This window comes from Lepidochelys kempii, chromosome 9 (genome assembly GCF_965140285.1).
Source record: "Lepidochelys kempii isolate rLepKem1 chromosome 9, rLepKem1.hap1, whole genome shotgun sequence".
NCBI classification, from domain to species: domain Eukaryota; kingdom Metazoa; phylum Chordata; order Testudines; family Cheloniidae; genus Lepidochelys; species Lepidochelys kempii.
Genome location: NC_136388.1, coordinates 29,506,169 through 29,527,727, shown reverse-complemented (window position 1 = coordinate 29,527,727; position 21,559 = coordinate 29,506,169). Strand labels below are relative to the sequence as shown.

Genomic DNA, 21,559 nt, shown 5'->3' with positions numbered 1-21,559 from the left:
ACATAATTCTACATTTGTAAGTTCAACTTTCATGATAAAGAGATTGCACTACAGTACTTTGTATTAGGTGAATTGAAAAATACTATTTCTTTTGGTTTTTTTACTGTGCAAATACTTATAATCAAAAATAAATATAAAATGAGCACTGTACACTTTGTATTTTGTGTTGTAACTGAAATCAATATATTTGAATGTTATTCTGTTATTGCTTAACAGTGTGATTAATCACGATTAATTTCTTTAATCGCTTGACAGCCCTACTTCCAACCCATCATGTAACATCACAATAAATCACACACCTAGCATGTTTAGCACAATAATCAAGTGGTAAACATAATATATATCTATAATTATTTGTTTCTCAGGTGTAGCAGATTGCATTTCTTACCCAACTGTGGCAAATTGCCAGCACTACTATGATGGGTCTCGCGCTTTCTCTTCTTGGGTGGGGGTTCAGGGCACCATTTCTTGCCCCTGAACTGGGGTATTAACTGCCCCACTAGTGTCCTAGAAGAGGGGAGTGGAGAAGAAGGGACCCAGGCCCGCCCTCTACTCCGGGTCCCAGCCCAGGGGCCCTAGGGATAGCGGTAAACCACTAGAACTAGTGGTTCCTTCCCCTGGGCTACTTCCCTCTCCTGCCTTCAGCTTGTGGGGCTTCCTGCCCTCCCTCTGCACAAACCAGGTGCCCTTTACCTAGGGTCTTGGTCTTCTTAGCCCACTGCAGCACTTCTCCAAACTCTCCTCTGCTTCCCTCTAAACTGCTCTTTGCTCCAACACCAATCCACTCTGCTCCAACTCCTCCTCTTGTCTGATTGAAGCAGGGGGGTTTTATCATGTGACTGGCTTCCGGTGCTTTACTCGGCTTCAGGTGCTTTAATTAATTTATAGCAAACTTTCTTCCCTCTACAGGGAATAAAGCTCCCTTCTAAAACTCTCCTGCTGCCCTCTGGCCATGCTGTATCTCACAACAAACAGATTTTTTGAGATTACTCTAAATTGGCATGGAGAAAGCATGAAAGCAAGAAAGACTGACAGACTGACCCTGGGCCCCATTTTGCTCTACTTTACACTGGTGCAGTTCCATTCAATCAACAAGATTGTACCAGTGTGTTTGAGATTAGAACTGTGGCCTTATTGTCGTGGTCTTTGGTTTAGTCAAAAACAAAGACCAAGACTTTCTTACAGTACAGTGTGTGCTATAAGCTGCTGTATTTGATAGTGAAAATGTGACTAAGTTGGTGGATCCTGAGACAAAAGGAAGCTTAGAATATAGGTTCTCAATAGCTTGGAGTCCCTCCCTTCCCCTTCATGACTGCAATCACCCTTCCTCCCATTTGTAATCTTGTAACATTCCTGTGACACGTACAGCAATTCCTTCCATTACATCGACAAGTAATATTAGGAAAGCATTCCATGCATAGTTGGCTATAGTTTGCTATATCCTTATATGATTTAGAAGCTGGAAATGAGGAAGAGTCATCATCAGCATGTACTTTGTGGTCCCAAGACCACAATTAGGGAAACCCTGTTTTAGTGTGTACATTTGTATTTGTGCATAATCTTTCCAAGACCATTTCAAACTAATAGTCTCTGCTGCCTTACCCACACAGGGTATTGTAGTTAGCAGTCATATATTCACTCTATCCAATAAATTAAAGCGAAGTAGAACCTTTTATGTCAAAGGATCCTGAAGTGCTTCACAAAGGTTACAGCCCATACATGTTTGAATCACTTCACACACAGCCAGCTCAGGGGTGAATTATGGCAGCTGCTTAACAGAATGCAGCGGCACAGCACAATGGTTGGGAGAGTAAGAGCAAACTACTCTCCCAATGCCTGTGCTAGTAACTTGGTTGGGTCCTGAACACGTTGGGGAAAGAAGGGACAAATTCTGAACCCTGGGCCACAGAGCAGCCAATCAATACTTGGCCAAATGGCTGAAGTAGCCTCCTTGGCCCTTGTGTCACTTCCATCTGTGGCAAAGAAGAATTGGAGGATAAAGGAACCTATGGCTCTCTTCCTGCCACTGAACATTCATTACACAGCAGTGCGCAAAGAGCACTTTATGTAGCATCTCCAAAGCCTTGCTCCTCTCTGCACTGACCCCACTGTGAGACCCTGGTACCTGCAAAGGAGGGGGCAGGACTTAGAGAAGAAGAATATTGGATGCAGTTGAAACTGCTGGGAAAAATTAGGTAGGCAGAATGTTATTATTCATACTGATATTTATCCAGGACTCCAGTAAATATCTCAATATTGGCAGTGCTGGAAAGTTGCTGCATTGTTTAGGCCTTTCTTTGAGCTCATGCAGATTCCTCAGATATTATACAGCTTAGAATCAGGGAGCTAGAGGAAAACCCTTAGTTTCATTGTCAATCCATATCTACCCGGTGACTTGAACAGAGCCCAGACTTTTCTAAAAGATCAGATAGGAAATTAATTTATATTCAGTTCCCTTTCTGGCTGCCAGCTGTCCTTCCAGCCATAAACTAGTGATCCTCATAAAGGCCTTCTGAAGAAACAGGTGGTTTCCTGAATAAATCAAGTTTTCCTTTCCTCCTTTCCTTTTGTCTTCCCTCCTTGACTAGTATCTTTGGTGACAATCCTGTGCAGTCTTTTTGCCAGCTGCTCCAGTCCAGCACTTACATCATTTCACCTTGATATTTCCCTCTGCATTGTTTCCTGTAAATGCTCAATATTGTGAATCCTGAGATGCCTCTGAGTGGCTGTGTGCAGAAGTTCAATGCAGAAGCAGAACTGGTTAAGGGGACATGCACCAAATTAAGGTTGGTTTCTTGCTGTAGGAATGGATTCATTTGTACATTGGAAACATTTATTTGAGTTTCCTTCTGCAAAAGAATGTGACTTACAAGAATGTACTGTTTCATATTCTCTTGTCTGTATAGGTTCAGGAAGTCTAGCTGAAGATGGGTAAACTGTGAGCATGTGGGTTGAAAGAAATATGAACTACTGTATTGTTTTGCTTGCATTAGACATTGTAAGACTTCAAAGAGTAAACTTTTTCTGCTTATACAGTGTAATATTTGTGTGACTGGGGTCCTAGAATTTATGGTGTTCTGATTTTTTATGTGACTTCACTGAGTAAACTGCAGGACCTTTCATACTTAGAGGCTAATTCTGCAGTCTTTCCTCCAATTAAGTCATTTTATGAGACTGCTCAGATGAGTAAGTACTACTCAACATGAATAAGAGCTGCAGAATTGGGCCTTTGAAAATATGCTGTTTGCAGGAAACAAATGTCATTTATGACAGACTTCTATTGATTTCAGTGGGATTTGGATCAGGTTCCTAAAGAGGGAAAAAACCCCAAACAAATCAACATAATCGTTGTTTACCAAAGATTTGCAAATTTCATTGGTTTATTTTCCCTACAACTTAAATTTTAAGAAGAATTTTACATACAAAATATTGGGTATCAAATTGATTTTTATGTATCAACTCTGTGATAAACTGAGTCCTCTGCTTATAAATATTTTGAGCCTTAAAAAGCAATTTCTGTTATGTCCTCCTTCATATTTCTCTCTCTTTCATTACCATCCACAAGGAAACACTTTAACTTCATGCAACAAGAAGCCTTTAATTCAGTCTAAATTTATATGAAGTACAAGCTCCATTAGGGTATAGAATGTAAAAAAATACCATATTTTAAAAATGACAATTAGATCATTTATATGTCTTTGTCTATTTTAAAATATATAATAAAACTTCAATAAATTATACTCCGGGTCATATCAGCATCTCCTCAAGAAAATGAAGTTAAATCTTTGTAGTAACCAGCAGCTTAATTTTCATTAGGCTAGCTATTCAATAATTAGTCATGCACCATAAATCAAGTCCCCAAGTCTTCTCCAGGTTTCTTAATTGAAAATTATTGTTTCTTGTCTCTATGGCTGAATGTGCAGCAAGTCTGAGGAGTGATAGATGCTGAATCCAGCACAAACAGTTTGAGACAGTCAGAACTTGATAGATCATTGCCCTGAAGGGGCTTGTAATGGTGGATAGGCTGTGAATTTCAAAATTAAAGGTTTGTTTTTAAAAATAGCAAGTATAAAAGCTAGATGTAGTTTACCGAATATGTCTTGACCTTCATCCACTTTTCCTGTTATTGCTAGTTGGAATCTAATTGTTTTTTTCTAGTGACAATAGTAATAAATACATCTTGAATATATTTGAAAAGTGAAAACTTTTTGTTTGGAATGGTTAAATAGAGTTGTTTTTGTTTTGTTTTTTGGAAAATCTCATTAACATGTGTGGAACTTGTTTCATTTTTGGCACTTTCAAAACCCTGAATGAAATGGTTATACTCATCTGACAGTCAATATGAAAGAACAGATGGCCTCCCAACTCTTGCTCCTAGCCATAAAATAATTTCAGATATGATGCGATTGTGGTGAAGTAAAAGACTTTCGCAAATTTAGAAATATATTGAAATATATAAATAAATATATATGAGTGTAGCCCTTTGTAATTTTACTTTTGACAGCATAGCAGTCTTTGCACAGAACTCTGCTCATGTTTGCCATTCTATAGATAAGAACAGGCACAGGGGGTTTTCTGCCATTCATTGCTTATTTCCTAGTGACCTGGCAGCCAGGATCTTAAGATGACCACAGCAGGGAACAGTGTGAAATGCACCATAAATTTAAATGCAGGAATCAATAGATACTAAAAATCTGGGCACAAGATCTTGCTGAGCATTTCAAAATCACCTGTGCAAATATATGGTTAAAATCTTTTCTAATATTTATGCTCCGAGAAACAAAATCAAGACTCAGATTTGATCAGTGAAATTTTAAAAGTTTAAAAATATTGACTTGTATCTTGTCAAAGGATAATTTTTAGTATAAATTGTTATTCAAACTCTGCAATACTTGTTTTGCATGAATTGTTATTCAACCTCTGTATTCAAACTCTGTTATTCAAACTCAGTTACACCGTCACAAACTTATTGATTTCACTGGGTTGCACTGATGTCAATGAGAAGGCCTTCATCCTAGTTTCTAGGCCTGATCCTGCAACCCTTGCTCTTCTAAATAATTCTTATTCATAGGAGTGATGATGCTGTTAAACCAGTAAAGGTTACCCAAAAGAAGAAGGGGTGTATTCTGAAAAGTATTTTAAAAAGGCATTCCTCTTGTCTTGCTTGATCAGTTGACAAGAGCAAAAGGGACAAATGCCTACTTTTGCCAAAAAGTTGGGATGGCCAGGACAAGGCTAAGAGACTGTCCCGGCCAAAACAGGACATATAGTCACCCTACCTTCAAGGATCTATGTGGCAAGAGCCACAACTGTCAATTCAGGTAAGCCACTGTCCTATGGAAACTGGCTACACCAGACAGCTATAGGTCTTTTGCAAAGCACTTTGGGGTTGGAAAGTTTACTGTTGGGGTCAAGGTTGTGCAAGTTTGTGAGGCAGTTAACACTGTCATTTACCCCTAGGCAGTTGCCATAAAAAAAGTTCCAGAAATAATAGGGGTTTCAAAACTGTGCTGGGGCCATCGGTAGCACTCATATCTCAATACTTTGCCCACCATGAGGGGCAACTGAGTATGTGAACAGAAAAGGTTACTATTAAATTGTTCTGCAAGGCTTAGTGGAACGTACAGGCAGGCTCATGTATACTGGAAAGGTTTATGATGCCAGGGTATTGAGGTGATCAGGATTATAACTGAAGGGGGGAGAAGGGACTTTATTCACCATAAATGATATGGTTCTGTACAGTGCGTCTGGGTCAACTGTCATTTTGGGGGACCCCGTATACCTACTCCTGCCTTGGCTCACGAAACCATACGCCAACATAAGTGACCCTGGAAAAAGGGAATCCAGATATAAGCTCATTGAAGAATGGTCATAGAAAGCATGTTTGGTAGGCTGAAAGCTTGTTGGTGCTGCCTACACACCCATCTGGATGCCAGTGTGGCAAACACCATGCATATAATCATCGCCTGCTGAGCACTACATAACATTTATGAGTGTACTGGGGAGTGCTTCAGTCCCTAGTGGGCTGACGACAACTCTATTTTTCAAACTCTGTACAGGAAGCCTGATCCCACCCACACTGTACACTGGTCCTGGTTCCCAGCAGGCAGGGGAAAACAGGGATGTCATATGAGCACACATCTGTGTGACATCTGTGTGTGCTGAGAGACACTTTCACATCCTATAAAGCTGCCATAAGGAAACACTGGTACATACGTATGGGCTATATAGCATTGGGAGGGATTTATTCCCCTGTATTAGAAGGTCATTAGCGACTTGTTCATGTGACATTGCATATATTAATGCAATGGATGTGCTCTGTTCTAAATGTCTTTATCAACTTGGGGTTAGGTTTGTGTTGTGGAGGGGTTGTCCAAGTTGTCCAATCTATTTGTCTGTAGTATTTACACTTCTTTAGAAGCCCCTCTTATCAGGAGAATGTAAACTTTTTTTAACAAGCTTATGACTGTTTGCTTTAGGGGTGGGAGAGTATCGCAACAATTTTGGTTTTTTACTTTTTATTGTCAGCAATGCCAAGTGCGATGAATGGCTGTTACAGCACTAATCCCTGGCATGGCTGTAACTGCTTAAAGTTTCAGGGTAGGGAAAAGGAGCTATTTTGGTATTGGCAGAGACTATTATTGCCAGTGAATTCCCTCTTTCTTATTGTTCCTTGTTTTTTTATTTTAAATATAGGCATTAAGACATCAATCGATCCTTTTTCTGTATTTCAGAGATCTGCTACACTGAAAAACAGTAATGCTTTCTAAAACACATAACATATCTCCTGCATTTCTATGGTATGCCCACACCCTGAATACTGCATGCAGATGTGGTTTCCCCATCTCAAAAAGGGCAGAAAAGGGCAACAAAAATGATTAGGGGCATGTAACGGCTTACATATGAGGAGCAATTAATAAGACTGGGACTTTTCAGTTTGGAAAAGAGACAATTAAGTGGGATATGGTAGAGGTCTATAAAATCATGATCGGTGTGGAGAAAATAAATAAGGAAGTGTTATTTTATTCCTTCTCATAACACAAGAACTAGGGGTCACCAAATTAAATTAATAGGCAGCAGGTTTAAAACAAATAAAAGGAAATATTTTTTCACAGAACGCACAGTCAACCTGTGAACTGTCTTGCCAGAGGATGTTGTGAAGGCCAAGACTATAACAGGATTCAAAAAAGAACTAGATAAATTCATGGAGGATAGGTTCATCAATGGCTATTAGCCATTTCAGGCCAATACGGGCTGCTGAAAGCGGCAGCCAGCACATCCCTCAGCCCATGCTGTTTCCCGTAGCCCCCATTGGCCTGGAACGGTGAACCGCAGCCAGTGGGAGCTGTGATTGGCCAAACCTGCGGACACTGCAGTAAACAAACTGTCCTGGCCTGCCAGTGGATTTCCCTGATGGGCCATGTGCCAAAGGTTGCCAGTCCCTGGATTAGATGATCACAATCATCCCCTCTGTCTTTAAGTCATTGGTTTCAGGGAACTACAGTTTGTGTCACTGTGCAGCAATTTAATCTAGCCCAATGTGGGCTTTCAGTTTGTAAAATTTAATGTTTGTAAAGGCATAGTCTTCAGTCTTTGCTACTTCACCTTCTGCATGAAGGTGGGGAATGGGCTGGTTTTGATTCTAGCCCTTTCTCCTAAGGTGCTGCCCACCCCCTTCTCTCTTGCCAGCACCACTCAACTTTTTGGGAGTTGTGCTTCCTGGCAACAGCTCTAGAGATTTCAGGCCAGGAGGTTTCAGGAACCTTCATTCTTGCAGTACCCACTCTGGCAGTGGTCAACAGAGCCTTTTACAATGAAGCCTGGCATCCATATTGCATGTTCATGGTTACTGAACCATGATGGAGGTAGGCTGTTCTCAGTGGTGGCAGATGACAGAATAAGGAGCAATGTTCTCAAGTTGCAGTGGGGGAAGTCTAGGTTGGATATTAGGAAACACTGTTTCACTAGGAGGGTGGTGAAGCACTGTAATGGGTTACCTAGGGAGGTGGTAGAATCTCCATCCTTAGAGGTTTTTAAGACCTGGCTTGACAAAGCCCTGGCTGGGATGATTTAGCTGGGGTTGGTCCTGCTTTGAGCAGGGGGTTGGACTAGATGACCTCCTGAGGTCTCTTCCAACCCTGATATTCTAGGATTCTACTGCTCTAGGGGCCACTCCTTCCCCCTTGGGAGGATGTTGGCTTGTCATTTAGTACAGAATGGAAGTACAGAAAAGTTGAATGCCTGGAAGTACAGAAAAGTTGGGGTGGGGGCTCTATTTACTTTGAGGTGCTTCCCTTAGCTTCTGGGGCCTAGGCATCTTCCCTACAACATGTAGTTGTCTCTATGAAGGGTCTCAGTGTATCAACTGCTAATTGGATAGCTCCACTCTGGTGATCATAGAATGTGGTATACTCCAAATCTAAGACTCATACCCTCCACAATTCTTGTGCCAGAGCACACAACCAATCAAAGGAGAGGCAGGAAGGGAGAGTGGTATCGTCTACAGGAAAAAGGGTTGAAGGAGGGAGATTGCATTAGGCTGAGCCCCTAAAACTACCAAAAGCCATGAAGTTGTGTGGGATGCCGTTTGGTCACCATCACTGGTATAAATATAATACAATATTAATGTAAAGGTTGGGGTGAGTGGTCTTCATAAGCAGAGCGAAATAATATTCAGCAACTGGCCATCTACTTGCTATTCACTTCAGAGTTTAAAACAACTAATTCCAGATGTATGCCTACCTCAGTCAAAGAAAGACCTGTAACAGTCACCAAGAAAAAAGGCATTTGTGAGGCATTTATGAAGTAACTCATCAAATCTTGAACTTGATTATGTATCTGTATTAGAGATCTTTATTAATAATCTAAATTGTTCATTTACACCCAGACTGAAAGAATAGCTAGATAATCCCTTTACAGGAGCAAACCAAATCAATACATTACAAGTTACAAGTCAGGACATGCTGTGGTGGCAGAAGGGTTGTATTCAGTGATGTGCTTTGCCCACAACTTCATAAATAATTCTATGAATCCTCACCAAATGGAGAGCTCTGAGGTTCTCTGTCCAAATAGTTCCAATGGAAAAATGAGATTAATAGATTCCAAGACCAGATGATTTGGTTCAGAGTTTGGATTGAGTAGCAGATGAGGCCTATTTTCCTGTTCTGATTGAGGTGCAACCAAAATCTCCTAAATCCTGCTGCTCTAGAAAGGTTTCCCGTATTTGGGGCCAAAACCTGATTAAAAGAAGTTACAGAATTTCATCACCATCAGATCATCTTATCTTTTCACTCTGGCTTTTGGGGAGTAGGGAATCCCTTGAGATATAACAGGAGACCGAAATAGTCTTTTATCTGTTTTGCTGTAATGATTAGCTGGTCTGGTTATTGCTGGTGTGTGGCAGAGTTTGCTGCTGGATTGGTCTGTCTGCTATGATTTGTGTTTTGAAATTAATGTCTCAGGTGGCTAGAGCTTGGGATACAGGCACCTTTGTAAATTCTTGAGTGCAAAGAAATACAAAATAAATAAATAACCGGACTTGAACCCTAAACAAGAATTGGTTTTGGAATCAAACTGCAACCTAAACTGAATCTGAATCCAGAACATCGCTTTTTCAGGACATCTTTATGCAAATCTGGATGGTCCTCAGATGCTCAGATTTTAATACTTGGCTAAATATAGTTAGCTTTACTGTCAAATTTGAATGGGTTTTCAAAGTCAATAGGTCCAGTCCTACACTGATTAAATGTCTAATTCAGCAACATTAACTTCAGTAGGAGGGGGATCAAGGCCATGAGAATATCTCCCATATCAAATCAGAACTAAATGTATGTACATTTCCTCTCAGCAAAATATACCCCCAACCAGTTTTCCTTTGGTTTGCATCACAGACATTGTAGCAGTTCAATATACCTCTTCCTCTCCTTATCTTTTTCTGTGTTCAGAGATGATAAATTCTTTGGGGCAAGAATCTGTTGACTTCCATGTCTGTGAAGTGCCCAGAAGGCTTTTGAGTACTATACAAAATATAAATAAATTTATAATGAAAACTATTGTCAATATGCTACTATTCATACAAAAAAGTACCTTGTTATCAAAATCTGGGATAATTAGTATGTTCCAATCTAATTTAAAACAACCTAATTAAATACTGTGAACCTTGACAGATTTGAAAGGTATCCAAATTCTTTTAAGGTATTTACGATACTAATATTTAGAGATTAGGTTTATGCTGTAAACTGCTGCTGTCTGGTAGGAAAAATGGCTTCCAATAGGGAAAAAATGTCAAAGCTTGCTGAAAGATATTGGCTACTTTTAAAATCTGTGGGCAACAGTTTTCTGCTCCAAGGTCAAACTGTAGTCAACACTGATGTCAATAGATGTGAGCACATATCAATAATGACTGTGGCTCAGTTACTAGTCCTTTTTTTTCTTTTAACCTCTTGGCTACAAGGTCATGGGTTCAAGTCTCACACAAGGACTTGGGTTGATTCTTAATTCTGACATGGCAGTGCAACACCACAGAGGTGTTGAACTGTTTGAGATATGGACCTGCAGATGAGATGTTAATCCAAAATCCCTTTTGCCTGTCCCTGTTGCCTGTCTAGGCAATATCTCCATGACACTTTGTGAAAAGAGTAAGGATAAGCCTACTTCCCAGCCAAAATTCTCTGTCTCAATAAAACAGATTCTAATCTCCAAGTCAGAGGAGGAGCTATTGTTAACAACACTTAATGGCTGTTATTGCACTACTACTACTGTATTTAGCTAAATCCAGTGGAAACACTGTCAAGCATTTTAGGGTACCCAGAGTATGAAAGGCCAAATCGAAAAACCAAAATCTAATGACAGGTTTCAGAGTGGTAGCTGTGTTAGTCTGTATCAGCAAAAAGAACAGGAGTACTTGTGGCACCTTAGAGACAAACAAATTTATTTGAGCATTAAGCTTTCGTGGGCTAAAACCCACTTCATCGGGTGCATCAGATGCATGGGTTTTAGCCCACGAAAGCTTATGCTCAAATAAATTTGTTAGTCTCTAAGGTGCCACAAGTACTCCTCATTCTTCTTCCAAAATCTAATGTAGTCTTCTAATTTCTAATGTCTCTGTATATATGTGTGTATTAGACATATTTAGAAAGTTGCACATGAATTACATTCAGCATACACACAATTTTATTAATACTATGTTGTGCAATTATTATCCTCCATGCCTCATTCATACAGTTTTTATGCCATTTTGAAATAAGAACTCTGCATTTAATATCAAACATTCTTTATTAATGAAACACATTGTTTAGCTTGTCATGTTGTAGTGATACTGTTCTGTAAGTACTTTAAGCATGGATACGCTGTGGGTGTTTTCTTCAAAGCAAACGGAAAATCTGGGAAGAAACATGTTTCCACTGTGTATGGTTAAAAATTAGAAATAGAAAAAGCTGGTTACAACGTACTATGTATATTGCACTGTTTAAAATGCCAGCTCATGTGTTATCTAGTAATTAGCTGCATATCCCTATTATTATATATTTTTCTTCCAACATAGATTAGAAGTGTCAGAGCTAGATCATGAAGTATTCATGCTTTATAAGTGTTTAGGTAAATAAATGTCTCTGTGACAATCTCCACAAAGTTTCTTTTATAATTCTATATTTAGCGTTTGCACTGAAAAGGCTATTAGGTAACTGAGTTTGGGTACAAATTAGAATAATTTAGGATTTTTGCATCTAACAAGTCTTTTTTCCCTAAAATTAGAAGATTATGAGTGCTTGTTATCAAAAGAGACCACTTAAGAAAATAGTCAATTGAGAAGTAAAACTTCAAAATACCACCCCCCCTTTTTTTTCTGACTATTCTGCATAATATAAAGTGTTTAAACTCTTTTTGCAGCAGTCCTGCTGGCTTTCTGTTGCTTGATATTCTGACCATCTTTGAACCCTTGAACTCTGACAGAGAGGAGGGACTTGGAGAGGTTGTCATCTGATCTATGTATGAAGGCAAAAGGAATAGCTTTCCCTTTAATAGCACTCCTTTCTGCTTAACAGTTGGTGGGAGATTAAAATGATCTAGGTGGATAAGGCAGGTTAAAGGTCAAGGGACACCACAATTTTTCCCCCTGCATGTCAAAATATAGAAAGGTCGTTAGAAGTTAAAATTTTATGTCCTTTCCCCAAATATTTCAGTCTATTTATTCACTAATTTTTATAGTGAATTCCAATTCTTCAGGGGACTGGACCCCCACCAGGCTACTGTCCAGCCTGCATAGTCATCAGGTGCTGACATTCTGAGTTTCAGCCATATTAATTGCTGGATAAAGGCTATAATTCCCTTGCTTTGAAGCTGAAGGCTGATTTTTAGGCAGTACTTCAAAAGCAGCACACAACTGAAGAGGCATATTTCCTACTAGCACTGAATCAACATGATTTACTCTGTTTGCATTCGTCTACATAGGCCTTGAATATTTGGCTGCACAACAAAAAGGTGCGATCTGGCTATAATACAGACCAAGGAGAAGTTTTTACTATCCTGAAGTTGATAAATGACCTCATTTGAGACATACCATTCCAGATCTTTGCTTTAAGCATCATTAATAAAGTATAAACTCCTATATCATACTTTTGTTACCAATGAAAAATCTTGTCTTATATGATTTGATTTTTTTCTTCCCCTGAAACATCATATTAAAACTATAATTTAGAGTCAGTCTGATTCCTAAAGCCTCTCTAAATAAAGGCTGTGTTTTTAAAAATGCTAAACCTTCTCAAAACACTGTTTTAATATCTTAAATACTGCAGCTTCTTAATTAAATAAGACTGTGAACAAGAACTTCATATCCAGCAGGAAATGTCCTTTATTAATTAAACATATTGTTTAACTTGTTTGCAAAAATGCCCATAAGTGCAAAGAAATTTCCAGCCAATATGGAACATTTTATTGGTGTGTATTTCACTTATGGCTTTCTATCTGCAAACCTGCACTATAGGGACTTTCTCATACAGGATTTGCCAAGTATACTTAGTGTTATGTTTGAGAAAGATTAACAGTATTTCAGATCAAAGGAGAATCCTGCTGCATGGTTTTAGGAGATTGTCATTCTCTCCCATTATGGCTCATTTGCACAAGATTTTCATGTAATATTAGCCATTGTTTTGATGGCAGTGACTTGACATAGAGACAGGGCCAAAATGCATTGCTGGGTCCGAGTCAGTCAGGCTGGGGGGTATCTTGGTCCCAAAGAACTTGCCAATCATAAAATGCAACTCTTATTTCAGTTATGTTTAAGCCTTTATCAAGTGGAAGACTTTTGCATGAGCCTTGATTCCAGAAAAGAGCTAACAATGGTCATTTTTATTAGCACTTAGATGTAGTTTTAACAAGGCAAAGTTTTGATTAGCATGAAATGCACATAGCAAATTATGAGTAGTTTTGGTGAGCGGTGTACTCCTAGGGCTTGTTTGTTACTTTGAAGTAGACAATTTATTTTAAAGTATTTCACAAAGTGGGAAAGCCTCGTCTTGTAGTAACACATGAAAATGTATTTATCTTAATATTTACATTTAGGAACCTAGTTTTAAGCCTCAGATGTGGTATATATGTTGTATTGCAGAATGTTTTAGGATCAACTGAGTTGTTAGTGAATTGCACACACAAAAAAGTACTTCTAGAATACTTTTCTTCAAATCCTGGCTTTCAGCTAATAATTGTTGGGGAAGGTCAGATTACATTGGCAAATAAGAATTAAATCACACACATGCACAAAAAAAACCTATGTTAAAGCAATATTTAGAGTCTGATTTATATCCACAAATACATTCAGAACTAAGCCTGTTACTTTGGCTTTAACACACCCCGCAGTGCTTAGGTTGTGCAGGGAACTCAAGGCATTAACAGATGTGAGATATCCCAGGCCTGATCCTGTAATTCTTACTCAGGCAAAACTCCCATTGACTTCAGACATGGATTGTGGGATGCCCACTCACTCTTCCCTCCAAGCTAAAGTACATAGGTGCAATTGTGTGAGCAATTGTGTGTGCAACTTTTTTTTTACTCTTTTGAGGATTGTAATTTGTTCTTTCTACGGTGGAAAAAAACCCCAAGAACAATTTTTTAATGGAAATATATAACACGTGGTACATTATGATGGACATGATGGACATTTGAGACATTATTTACTTGGAAGAAGTAGTGGCTCCTTTCTAGCAGTTACATTTTCCTGTGACTCAGTGTGAAGATACAATGTTAAGATATGCATATATAAAGTTCTGAAGAAAAGTTATTGCACATTAGCTGGCTGTAAAATGTAAACACCAGGCATCTTTCTTGTTCTGTATGTTTGTGTGTATCTCTAGTCAAAATTGTGGGCAAACACCTGTAATATTTCACTGTAAATGTCCGAGTACTTTGGAGATAAGGAAATGCAGAAGAAGAGCCCCAAAATAGTATATTTGAATTTCTTCTGATCCTTGCAATTAAAAATTGTTCCTACAATACTTATATCTATTTTTTAAATGATATGTAAGTTTTAGGATGGAAGAAACATTATAGCCGAATTACAGAGCTTTCCCAAATGGGGGTTATAATGAAAACCCTGAAAAACATTTAAGTTTGGGTATGTTAGGTGGCACTCCATATTAATTTGTTGCATCAGGGTTTACTTTAGTAAACTCCATCACATAAAATGGAGTGTAGAATTTGTGTAAACAATTCCACTGATATTTAAGGGAAACTAAAAATATGAAGCATCAAGCTTTTAAACAAATATTTTTTCCCCTCATCAGGAAATGCTTGCAAAATACATGAACAACAGCGCCCTCTACATTTGGAAACCCTATGATGATTAAAAACAGATTTTACTACTTGCAAAAGGGAGCCTTTTTAATTCAATAGTAGGCAGTTGCAGCAGCTGTTTTGGGGGGCCGAGGGGTGTTATGATGTGTTTCTAAGAGGTATGTAGTATTATAAAATTACACATTACCATGTTTTAATTAGAGTTACAAGAGTTCCCTTAGTATAGTAATAAAAATAATAAAGTGTACAATAGATGTTATGTTACACTTTTCTATTCCCTAAAACATAGTTTAGATACACAGTATAACTTTTTTGAAAGGGAATATATTGCACAGCATTGTTTGGCTTTTAAAATATTTGCACTCTATTCTTTTAACGTTATTTTTACTATTAAGATACATTTTATTTAGAAGCATAAGTATTAATTTCCTTTGTTGATTAGATATATAGTTATGATATTCTCGGAATATGCAGTAAAGTCAGGGACTGATCTAAAAGAATGTCTATGTGAATCTTTACACATAATGACTGAAATTAAATTTGGAGCTAATTGTAATATTTTTGCAGATCTCAAAGTGCAATTAGCCAGGGAAGTATATGCTATTGATAATTTCATCATTTGAACAATGCATTTTCATGTTATAAACACTACACAAAGAAATACACTCATTCTTCCTGTGTGAGAAGTTTTTATATGGTATTTCTTAATCAACAAAAAAATAAAAAAAAATCCTACTATCTCTATAGTCATTTAGCATAATTGAGATGCTAATTAACTTAGTACTCTCTGAGTATATAAATGTAAAAAGTATGGGATGTTGTGTAATTTTAAAGTAGCTATTTTAGTTATTTTCAAACTGAAAAAAATATTTTCTTTAAGCTAATGGCAGTGTGCATTTTATTAACAGTGTAATACATAAATATAGAAAAATAAATGCAAAACATGTTGAGATAGTTAATTTAAAAACAATAGTATTTTTAGCCCTTCAAAGTCCGATATACTTTAATTCTTTATCATTATATTACGTCTTGCTTAACTAAATAATTCTTCCTTTTAAATATGCAATTAGCATCTAATAGCTCTTTCACATAGAAAGCAAGATTTAAATGTGCTCAGGATTCTTTTTACATTGCACTACTTGGAAAAATATATTTCAAAGGAATAGCTTTACAAAATTGAAGTTGTGTGGTTTTTGTGTGTAAATGGAATGTAAGAATATCAGTGCTTGGGATGTTGTATTAACACAGACAAAACTTACACTTTAAATTTACTAATTTAAAAAAGAAAAACTGTCTCTTTGGCTAAACAATTTAGGACAGTTAGAAATGTCTAAAATCATTACATTTCTGCAGATCTGCCATAGAAACGTAAGAGGAATGTAAAGACATGTCTGAGTATTAATATAAGCTTAGATTATTGCAGTTATAGTGATTTAAAAATCAAGCAACAGTAGTTTTTTGTTATAGTTCTACTTTTATGCCATTTAGGTTGCCACTTTGAAAAATATGAAGCCATGTACTAAATTTACAAAGACAAAGCACCAAGGGCTCTAAGTATCACTGTGTTCAGTTTAAGAGCAAATTAAAAGAGTGGAAGAATGGTACAAATAATTGTTTCATATGTTCTTTGCTTGTGACTGCTGTAATCATCCAGGCTGATTTACAAATGTAGACTTGTAGGTTTCTCAGCTTCCTGCAGTGTAGAAGACTGTTACTTTGGCACTCACACTCATGCCCTTGTAATCACCACTCAAAACTGTGCCCTGGTACTTCCAATTCCCAGTCTCTTGATTGAACACCTCATTCTGTGCTAACAAGGTGTCCAAGGTATTTGAACAGGGGCTGCAGTAGGAAAATTGTTAATGGTTTTGCTTATTAAGAGTTGCAGCACTAGTTTTGGTAATTTGGTAACTGTCTAAATTGCAAGTTGATTTTTTTCTCCCTTCATTTTAAAGAATGATGCTAAAATGGGAGAGGAGTGACATAAACAGCTACAAACCCCCAGAAGAGTGATTAAATGGCTGCATTTGTATTAATGCAAAGATTTTTTCATAGGGTAAATGGTATTATTTTATTTCTGAGATTATATTTTAAAGTTATTGACAAATATAAAACAAGTATAAAAAGAAAACATAATGAAGAAAGATACACAAAAAGAGAATCACATCTCTGTGAAACAGCCTAAAGTTCTCCCCGAAATTGTTTTAAAAACAAACCTATTTCATTAGATAGTAACAAAAAGTCACCAAGAATTCCTATTGGGCTTTACTGGGACCTTGCAAACACAAGGGTGTAAATCAGGAGTAAGTTTGTTGAAGTCCAAGAAGTAACATCAGTATAAAACTTGTCTAAGTGAGATTGCAAGGAGGCTTTAAGAGTCTTAAATAATCCTCCTGAAACAGTGTAAATTAAGAAGAAAATATCTTATGTTCACAAAGGGCCTGATCCTGCGAACCTTAATCAAACAAAAGTCTCATTGACTCAGAGAGGAATTTTACTCAAGTAAGGAGTGAAGAAGTTGTGCCACAACACAGGAATATAGACTAATTAAGGTACATTTTATAAAATACATCTAAGGAATTTATCCACTTATAAATTTGTCTCACTTGAGCTTTATTGATTTACTTCCAGGGGCTGTTTAAAATTATAAACATCATCGGGTCAGATTCTGTTCTCAGATACATATCTTATACTCAAAGTAATTCCACTGATTACTCTAAGAATTTGCCCTGTGGAAAATAATTTAAAAATGGGGGTGGAGGTTGGAAAGTTACTTTAAGAATGAAATAAAAAAAAATAAATGTGTTATGTAGGTTTTATTTCCCTACTAAAGTTTAAAGTTATCACCAAGAACGTGAGATCTAGTCTCTCTCTCTCTCTCTCTGAATTAAAAGTAGTTTTAGGTATTTCCCCTGTCCCGAATCCTCCTGCCAATTTTTGTGATTTTACAATCACATATATCTAATTTTAAAAATGTTTTTGTCTCCTCTGCTGCTGCCTAAAAGACACACACAAACACCAGAGGAAAGTGACTGACTATAAAAAGGAAACACTAACACTGCTCATGCAAAAATATTGTCAAATGCACACAGTAAAAACAAACTGAAGAGAGAATTTTTTTCTAATGTCTCTCCATTACAGTAGTCTTAAATGTTCCTTGTTACAACACTAGGCAAAGCATTTTCAGGCAAAAGTGGGCTTTTTAAGTTGACAATGTCCTTTGAGGTTATGGGTCAAAGTTGTTTACTGAACAAGCACCAATTTAAATTGAAATAGGAAAAATGTAAAAAAACCCAAAAAACAAAAAAACAACAACATTTTTTTTGCAATGATAGACATATTAACACTATTTGGCCTTTGCAAAAATGTTCCAAACAGCAGGCAATGCTAATCTAATTTAGCAATAGGACAATCCCAGTCATTCCTTCTTTAACCAATGCTTTTTTCAGAAACGTATGCCAGTTACAAAATCAGTGTTCAAAAAATCACTCTCTCCACTTGCTGGCATATTTCTCCAAGGTACACATTTTATTTTTTAAAGGTGTGTGTGTGTGTGTGGGGGGGAAGAAATAGAGGGAGGGGCAGCTGAATTAATTGGACAAAATGAAAGCATCATTTTATTTACAGTGCTGATATATTTTGCTTAGAAATATTGTGTGCATAAATATGTCCACGTTGTGTACTGAACAAAACATTTTATACATACTGTAAAAGTATAGCACAATCTGTTAATTGCATTCAAATGAAGGAATTTATTACTTTTAAAAGCAACATAAGTATTTTATAGTAATTTCTGGTTTTGTTTAGATTCCATATTTTTTTTAAAGAATATGAATTTATATTTAACTGAGGATGGAAGTTGTGCTAATGTGCAGAAGGCAAAGGGCTATTTTAATATGATTTATGTAGTAGTATTCTTCTATGTGCCCATTTTTTTCTTCTTATCTGACTGTAACAATATGGTGGTTGCTAAAATTGTAGTAATAATTTCCTGGAATCAGAGTCTGTCTGAATTTCAGTTTCTGATCAGTTTAGTTCTGAACTAGAAAGCGTAGTTTTTTCCATATACTTGTTCTGTTGTTCCCATGGAACTGAGTGTTTAGATAAAACTCCACCCATATAAATCTGAAACTTCTCTTTCTGAGCTGTTGAATGCCGACCATGACCTGTGCATAGAAAAATTATAGAAATAATGACATCCTACTATGTACGGAGTTTTTTTTTCATGAATCAAGCCCAACATTATTTAAATTAATTCTGGTCTCATCACTTTAATACAATATCATTATTGTTCTTTACAAAAAACAAACAAACAAATAAACATAAAACAAAAACCCCACAGTTCATGGACATAACAGCAATACCTGTTTGACCTACTTTCCCCAATTTTTTTTGTCTTTATCAAAGAGCAAGAATTGCAATGGTTCCTCTTCAGTGATAATTAGATTTATTCAATCAGTATAAAAAGATAGTGTGTAAAGTGTACAAATTACTAACCATTCTATTGTTTCATGGATCACAAGACTTAGTTTATTTATTTTTACCTTGAAAACTCAGTGACTGTGGAAGTAATCAATGAACAATTCTATCAGTCAGAAATCTTTATGAAAAAATCAAAATTCTCATCTAATTATAGTCCATCATACATCTAAGTATTATCTGATTGCACTTAGTCTATATGTTACCCATAAAGGACACTTCATTTGAGGTCCATCCTAACCGTGCCAACACAAAACTTCCACTAAAAGTGAATGCAAAATACCAATGCTGAAGTACTTCCCCAACCATATTCCAGCTAACAGAATGATTACAGGATACTGTGCAATAGCTACGGTCTAAAAATTTTATTTTGCCAGTACTTCCATAACTGTTGTTTCCCCTTTGCTTCATCCAGATCTAAATTCACTCTCCAGGTCCTTGTCTGAGTACGTAACCATGGAGTGATGTGTGGAATGGGGAGGGAGAAGATATTTTCTTGCCAGGACAGAGAGCCTATAAGGGCTGCAACAGCTGGTGTAACCCTAATGTGGTCCCTTTTTCAGGGGGAGAACGGGAGGGTGTGCATAACAGATCTTCCATCCCATCCCAGTGGACAAGGAGTCCCAAAAGGGATGATCTCTGCTCCGTTCAGATGGTTTGCACCCCAAGTCCATCCTGTTCAGTGGCACAACCATGGTACCATTGTCAAAGGAAACTTCATGGCCCTGGATTAGGGGCAGTATGTACACGTTAATCACAGACACACTGGAACAGAAAAGGCTGCCGCTCTATCCTTATACTGCAGCGATTGCTACTGCAGTTGAAAGGTACCTGACATACCAGACTAGTTGTGACAGAATATATGACATTCTTCCTGCTGTCATATAAGTCAATGGGAATTTGCCATTGACCTAAGCAAAAGCAGAACCGGGCCCTCCCTTTTCTCACTCCCCCTCCCCCCACTCCCCCACTCTTTTCTCCTTGAGAAAAGAATGAATAGGGACTTTGTGGGCTCAAGTAGTCAAGTTAAGCACTAGGTGATGTTCTCGGTGCTGAGAGGAACTAACCTTCAAGGCCACTTCCTTAACGCAAGAATGCAGGATAAAAAAGAGCTGAACTTTGGATAGAGTGTGTATAGGTCTGAGGAGAGATAGGCTTAAATCTGACCCTGCGCTTGCAAATGAGTCAGAGGTTTGCACTCCTATGTTTGGCCTAACTCTCCTACAAGGCAGGAGTAACTCAGAAGTTACCCAGAAATTCTCTATTACATGATCAGGTGTCTTGGCATTTCCTATCCTGCTTGTCACTTTATACTTTGTGCTTATGTGTGCAACCATCCACACACGCTCTGCAAAAGATGGAGCCCAAAGTATTAAATTGTTTTTAAATTGGCACTGTTGATTTTTAAATCCCTGGACAGTTTATACCCTGGCTATATTCAAGAACTCCACTTTCCAAGTGAATTTAACGGTAGTAGTGGGAGAAGTTCCATGAAGTTGCAGGAAATTGCTGCATGACTAATTTCAACTATTTTGGTACCTCCTCCATCTTGGAAATACTATTTTCAATATATTGTGTACTTTAATGTCTGAGCAATTAGGATGGCCTGTGTATTTCCTTAAAGGGGATTGGTGACTGGCCAATCAGGGATGTTCACTTAAACCTTTTACAATAACTCAGAGAACTCTCGCACTCCATGCACGAGTAACTATTTTATACCAGACTTATTAACAATTCCAACTTTAAATATAAACATAGTTCCAGTCACCAGTACTGAACGTATAACCTACTGAACAGATGGGGTATAACTCATCACAATGTTGATGTCCACATTTTTCTTTGTTATTGCTTAAAATAATTGCTCATTTTACATGCTTTTGCAATCCTTGATGAGACCATCTAATTTCCTAAAGGATAAATCCATGTTTTTCGGAGAGGTTTTAAGGGGGAGGAGGCAGAGCTACTGTTGCTTTTGCGTTCAGCTTGTTCCTTACTTCGAGTGGCAGTGTAATGTCCAGTGTGTGCCCATTTGCAGTAGCCTTTGCTTTTCGGATATGAATTATGGAACGCAGAGCAGTATGGGCAAAAGTCTCATTTCATATCGACAACAACAAGTTCAGCATGAGCCATTCATGTCCTCAGATAGACTGCACTGTGCTAGATTAGAGACACTCTGGTACCTTTATAGGAAACATTTTAGAAGTATTTTTGGTCAAGAATCATTGTAATATAGGTGTAATACTGGTGAATCTATCAACTGAAGAGACAAAGAGTTTTTGCCAGTTTGCCAGATTTT

General features: G+C 37.5%; 1 long non-coding RNA gene across 2 annotated transcripts in view; it reads left to right on the top strand.

The window, feature by feature from the left end:
• The first annotated feature begins 2,608 nt into the window (after window positions 1-2,608).
• The window catches only part of LOC140917278 (uncharacterized), an 83,027-nt gene continuing 64,076 nt past the window's right edge, over window positions 2,609-21,559 (top strand). Inside the window, exon 1 of one of the 2 annotated variants that reach the window (XR_012160770.2) lies at window positions 2,609-2,786. This is a non-coding gene — a long non-coding RNA (uncharacterized LOC140917278). The remainder of the gene's footprint in view (window positions 2,787-21,559) is intronic. The other variant, XR_012160772.2, reaches the window with a different exon arrangement.